Source organism: Toxotes jaculatrix, chromosome 2 (genome assembly GCF_017976425.1).
Source record: "Toxotes jaculatrix isolate fToxJac2 chromosome 2, fToxJac2.pri, whole genome shotgun sequence".
Classification (NCBI taxonomy): domain Eukaryota; kingdom Metazoa; phylum Chordata; class Actinopteri; family Toxotidae; genus Toxotes; species Toxotes jaculatrix.
The window spans coordinates 28,897,012-28,903,844 of record NC_054395.1 but is presented as its reverse complement, the minus strand read 5'-3'; positions in this window follow the sequence as shown (position 1 = coordinate 28,903,844).

Here is a 6,833-nt window from a genome sequence, read left to right as displayed (position 1 = left end):
AGAAGGAAAAAAAAGAGCAAAGAAAATCAGGACAGAAGGAAACAGGCTTCAAGATTTCTCCATGCATGTTAGACACAGTAGGTTTGGTCTCCCTGCATAATTTTTTGTCTTTTATTTTAACCTTCCACGTGTTGCTTTCTTCCCCCTGATTCTGCACAGACTCATCCCTCCAGTTGTTTTTCATGTGGCGTGTTACCTTTCACTTTTCTTCACGTTCCCTTCCTCACATTTGCTTCTTCCATTCTCTCCTGTTCTGTCTCTGTAATGAAAGTCAAGTCACGACTGTGTATTTAAAAAGATCAAAAGATTTCATGGCGTTCAGTTAAGCCAATTACTATATTCTTAAAATCCAATTTCCAGTTTTCTTTGCCAACAACATGCTCACTAGTCACACCAGACAAAAACATCTAACCGTTATTTCAAGTTTGACATCCCACCTGTCACTTTCAGTTTTGCAATGCAGGAGTATTGTGATGGGTGGGAGGCAGGTGAGGGATCATGTGTTTATGGTAACACTATCATTGCCTACTTATTGTTCAGAGGAGGGACTGTAGGGTCTATATGTCATGGTTTTGCATTATACCCTTTGCTAAGGGCTTTGTAATAGCTTATTTTGTGAAACATTATAGAAATAAATTTCTATGTGCAGCAGGGCTTCAGTCTCATTTGCACTACTCTCATCTGCTTTCTTCCATTTTTACAAAACTCATCATGTCTCCCCTCATCTCATCACTATTGCTGCTATCTACCTGCCAATTGGTCAAATCATGTTAATCCTTCTGAGCTCCCCCGTGCATCAAACTAATCCCTTGGTGGTGGCAGCCCTATGGCAGAGCCGACCGACCCTTCCCAGCAAAATTTAATTTAAATGCCTTAGCACACTCATACAACACGCGTACACAATACGAACGCTAACATCGTGCTGCTGCAGTCAGTAATATTGGTCTGTATGTCCTTGGCTAAGATTAGGTCAGGAATACAAAGAGCTTTCACACGTAAGTAACTAAGATGGCGGCTCACGAGTGGCAGCTAGTTACAGCAGCTCCAGGGTTACTGAGCTTTCTTTCTTTTCCTTGTCAACAAGATGAACATAAACTCTGGGCGTTCTCACCACCACTTGGACTGATTATACTAAGGTTGGGGCAGCTTATGTTCAGCTATGCAGCCACTGTTTACACCAGGGATCGGCTGCTGGCACTCTGGAACACAACAGTGACCCCCAACAAGAGACCCGCAATCCTCGGGAGACGGAGGATGGGGAGCTGAGCCGGCGTCTGAAAGTTATTCAAAGGTCAATCAGTAAAATCATTTTCAAGCAAGTGATTTAAAGGAAAACATTGATTTGGCAAGGTCACCCTGGGGCCAGGGAGTCCTGACAACTGAAGTACTGTCCCCTCCGGTCTATCATGTGATTGATGGAACAGTTCAAGTTCCTGTCTCAGGAGCTAATGCTGTGCACAGGTTGGTAGGGGAGGCATTAGGCAGTGATGGAATCTAGTTTCTTTTATTTTCCTTTATTTTTCATTACAAAGCAAATGACTGGGTCTTGACAAGCTTCTTTCTTTTTCTTGTTTGCTCCTGGGAGAGTTTCAGAGCACTGTAAAAAACTACATTTAGTCACAGTTTTATTGGGTTTGGTCTTAAACTGATGTGGAAACAAGGTACGAGGGTAGGAAAATGAATGTAGGCACAGAGGGTTCTTGTGTTTACTGTAGAGAGTGTGTGTGTGTGTGTGTGTGTGTGTGTGTATTTTTGTGTACTTGTGTTCATACATGGTTAATGTCCACTGTGTGTGTGTCTGCATTTCTGTGTGGTTTTATGTTCTTGGCAGATTGTCGATGCATGTCAGTTTATCAGAGTGTTTGTGCATTCAGGCAGGCGTACATACATATATACGTGTGTGTGTGTGTGTAAGCACTCCTGTGCAAGCACACATCTGCCCCCATGAGGAAGATAAAGACGCGCCAGCCCTCCATTCACTGGGAACAAAAGGAGAATTTCATGTCCCGCTGCACTCCATCTCTCTCGTCTTTCCTGCTGCGTTTACGCTTAAAAAGAGAGGAAATGAATTCTGGACACACTGACTGAGGAGGGCAGATAAACACAGCCATCTAATTATAGAATGTAACCACAGATTTTTTACCATGTTAAGACGTACGGGGTCATGGGATGAAAACAGCACCTTCTCTCCTGACTCTCCTCTTTGCTTTCATCTGTTTGGTCTCATAAGCCAAATTCAAACACGTAGTGGGACAATCCACTCCTGGTGTCCTGGTGGTGGAGACTTTATTATGTTGATGTCTAAAGGCATTTTTTTTATGAGTAAGAATTTGTGAATTTTAATCAACAAGTATTAACATACACTCAGCAAGAATAAAAACGAACCTATACAAACTACAAAGTTATTAGACGTAGTTAAAGTTGTGAGTTAAAAAAAAAACAAAACAAAATGCCGTCACCACAAAACAAACAAACAGAGCTGGTGCTCGTCCTTCAGAGTTTTTTTTTACATTAATTATTCAATTTACATACATTCTGTTGTCATCACACTGACTTGAACAGTTTTCATACTCCTGAAAATTGCCCAGACAAAGTGGATCTTAATTGTTGCTGGTAGCTTTAATGATCTGTATCTATGATTGTGTGTGTGGAGGTTTTTAGCACTTATGTGATAATGACCAGTCTAACAGCCTCTGTCTAACAACCTCTTGTGTCTAAGATGAGCAGAAAGACACAGTATGCAGGCTAATTCATGCTACCGTTAGCTGTTAGCTGTGATGCAGAACTCTGAGCTGCTTCAGGATAAACTTTCTTAAAAGAGTAGTTAAATATTTAGAGAAACAGCTGGGTGCACTGACTTCCCCAGAGTTCTGTCATCACAGTGATGGTGCCAGGTTATAATTCATTTGCATTTATATTTACTCGTTTGGCCGACACTTTATTCAAAGCAGCTTACAAGTGAGATACCATATTCATGAATCTGGAGACTGGAGATCCCCCCCGTCTCCAATCCTTATGCTAAGATAAGCAAAGATAACTGCCTACTGGCTCTGACTTCATACTTAGTACACAGATATGAGAGTGCTATCAATCTTCATCTTTACCTAAATCACTGGGAAAAAGCAAAAAGACAACACACGTACACAAGAAAAAAAAACAAAACAAACAACCAAAAAGTGTTTTGAGCCCAGGTGGAATCAGTTTAGTCAGTTTCATTACACATCGATTACATTAACACCATACTGCTGAGGCAGTGCCTGAAGAGAGATCAGAACTCACTGACTGTCACTATCTGGGAGAGTGTTTCTGAATTGAGTAACACAGATAATTGTTGTTAAAAGATAAATTTGAATTGGTCGCACAGAATATGGGAAAAACTCTGGGGGAAAAAAGTTTTCAGACAGACACTACAGAAAGAAAAATGTGAGGTTTGGCAGCGGACACACGTGTGTATGGGAGTGTTTCCTGTGTTTGTGTTCATGTTACGGGTCCCAAGGCTGGTCCCACAGTAACAATATAGAATTCTATACAGAAGAAAGGTGAGCAGCAGTAAGAGACAGAGTTATCTGTGCATCGTCCAGGTTGCTTCTTATTTCCATTTTACAGTAAAACAAATAAACACATTAACCCAGTTACTCTGAGTGTCAGTTTCTGTTTCAGTCCATAACTCTAGCTCAAGTGCATGAAACATCCAAGAATACCAGCGCCTCAATATTACAACACAGAATCCATTCACAGTCATAGTTATCTCACATTTCTGGAGTAAATCTGTTTTCTACATAAAAAACATTCCCATACACGTTATCAGCTACAAATAAGTGAATCACAGCTACTACAACAATATAGTGCAAGTCACCACGGTACCAAACTGTAAGCAATCACTCATTTTCCATATTCTGGACATACACAATTAATAAACAGCTTTCACTCCCAGAGGAATATTTAACATTTCCAATGCAACTGCCATGTTTTATAGTCTTCTTTACAAAAGTGCATCTCTGTAGCTTTGAAGTATTTTACAATAAAACACTTTAATTTTCCTTTAAACTGTCACAGCTTTCTTCATTTACAGGAGACCAAATAAAAAAGTGCACAAAACAAATAAATCTTTAACCCTCAGCGACCTGCCTGCAAGACAAGCTAAAGGGTGAAACAGACCCGCAGCGCAGCGTCTGCAAACCGAACAGCTGTGAACCTGCCGCCTCGACTCTGGCGGGAATCTTCACTTCGTAAAGTTCAACAAAATGATCGATTAACATTCAACTGCAGCAAAGCTCTAACGAACTGACACTGGCACGTTTTACCAAGAACTGAGCTGTAGAATACAGAAGGAAGGAGAGCAGCGATAAAGAGACGGACTTACCTGTGCGTCGTCCAGGTTGTTTCGGGCGTGTGGGCGGAAGTCCCGCCCCCTTAGACAAACCTGGGCGCAACAGTTCCCCTGCTAAAAGTTCCACCTGGCTGCTGCTCACATACAACGTCTCTCTTCACAATACATGTGAGAATTAAAACAGTGCTTAACACCATGTTATTAAAGATTAATATTAGACCCTGAAAAAATATATGTCTGTCTGTTTAGTTAATTAAATTAAATAACACAAAAGCGGTTGCACAATTTTGTGGTGTATCACATTCAGCTTAACCTGAAACTGAACTTAAGCTCCACTTTTTCACTCGAGTTGAAACATTTTCAGTTTACAAAGATGGATCTGTGCATCACTTTGAGCCAGGTAACTGGTTTTACATCGAAATGCGTTTTTTTTTCCAATTCCGCCACCTCTAAAATTCGCTTTGAATGCTGAATGCAGAGTGTGCTGCATGCTGCTGTAATGGCTGTAAACAACAGTTACAGTGTGGGATGCTAACAAGGCTAAATCCATTTACTGTCTCTCTCCATAAAAATAACTGGTCCTCTTATTCCAGTGTCAGCTTTTAGTGCACAAACTGAAGCAGGTACATCACAGCATCCTTCTCTGAGGTAAACACATTACACCTGCATGTTAGAAATCCGATGCCTGTACAGGCTTCACATAAGCCTGGCGACCATTACAAGGACTAACAGAGAAACTGAGGACCCCATGATTATGAAGCAGGCTGTAATTGCACTCAGTCCATCACTGTCACTGTCGTCTTTTCATTGTGTTGCCATGGTGCAACATTTTTCCTCTGCTTGCTTTACTTGCACCAGGACAGCAGAAATTCACCTGAAATGTTTCCAGCTTCACTGTAATTTATAAAATTCTTCAGCTACTAAAGAATGCTATATGTGTCTCTCCTCCCATATTATGGATTAATTCTTTCTAGCTTGATTTCTGCTCAGTATTCCTCAAGTTTCAAAACATGTTGGTAATCAGATGCTATGACCCACATACACCTGTTGCTGACATGGTGTGTGTGATATACTGTTGTGTATAATTTTGTATTGTGTGTCTTGTCTTGTTTTTCTAATTTTTTGTGTGTTTTTCTGTCACATCTTTAAAAGCACTGCATATCTAAATTAACGGTAAGCTGACCCATCAATCACTCACGCTCATGAAACCACTCTGAGACGACTTTTCCTTCGTGACATGATGCATTATCATGCTGGAAGTAGCCATTAGAGTGGAAACAGCCACACCCAGGCTCCAATGTCAAGCAAGAGATGAATTATTCTTAGAAAGTATGTAAACTGAATAATTACAGAATCACATTAAGTCACACAGAAACTTTTGGCTGTGTGGGGACATCAAGTAAAGGCAAACAAAAACAAAATCAAACAAACAACAAAACAGATTCATGTAATAAAGTATGGACTTCCCACCACCACAGATAAATAAATAGTTCTGGCAAATACCTGCCAGTCTCTTTGGTAACTTTTAGAAAGTGTTTTTGCAAAGCTTTGCCTGTTACTGAGTGTGTGTGCAGAAGCTAATGCGTTGGTCACTGAGGTAGAAGAGCTGGGCCGCTGACCAAACAGGTAGCTGCAAACCTCAGCTCCTAAGGTTACCAAGGACGTGGCAGGTAGCAAGGTCTCAACTGTTTCTGTGACGACTGCTGCCGACTGTGCATTCATCCATGACAGCTGATTAGAAACAGTGACTAAGCAAGGACCCAATTTACCTCTGCACTGCTCAGAAAACAGGCTTATATGGGAGGAAACCTGTTCATTTGAGGTTTTCAAAGAGCAACTTACACGACCACTTATCAAGTAAGTGATGGTTAGACTCTGGAATCTCTTTTTTTTTTTTTTTTAAAGCAATATAATGCTGTAGGATGAAGACACTCTGAAAGGACAAGAGGCATCACTTTCTTGTTTTATAAATATGGAGTTGTTGCATTACAATCATTACTAGCCATAACAATGAACTGAAACAGTGTCCTAGCGACTGTCTCATCCCTGGCCAGATTTCTGATTTCTTGTTTCCATTGTCTTCCCACAAAAGCCCAGTGTTGTAGAAAGTTTTAGGAAATATTTAGATCAATGAAAACTATACATCTTTGATATTATTCATATTTTTACAGAATTCAACCAAACAACATTAAAGCTTGAAAACTAACCCATGTGATAAAATAAAAGTGAAAGACATCTTAGGACACCAGGTCCTCCAACTTAAATGAACCTCTGAATTAGTGACCCTACCTGTGCCAGCAACCAACGCTGACTGCTGGTTTAGAGCAGCACAGAAACTGTGGTCCCCCGTTACAGTCCAATGTTTTTGTCTGCTTGTTGTCGCTCCACAATAAAACGTAACTGCACGACCCATGTGGTTGTTTTTTATGGGAGGACAGTGTCTTTGTGGACATGGTTTGCAAACCTTTCCATGTGCAGAAAGATTTTCTGTGCTTCAAAGTTT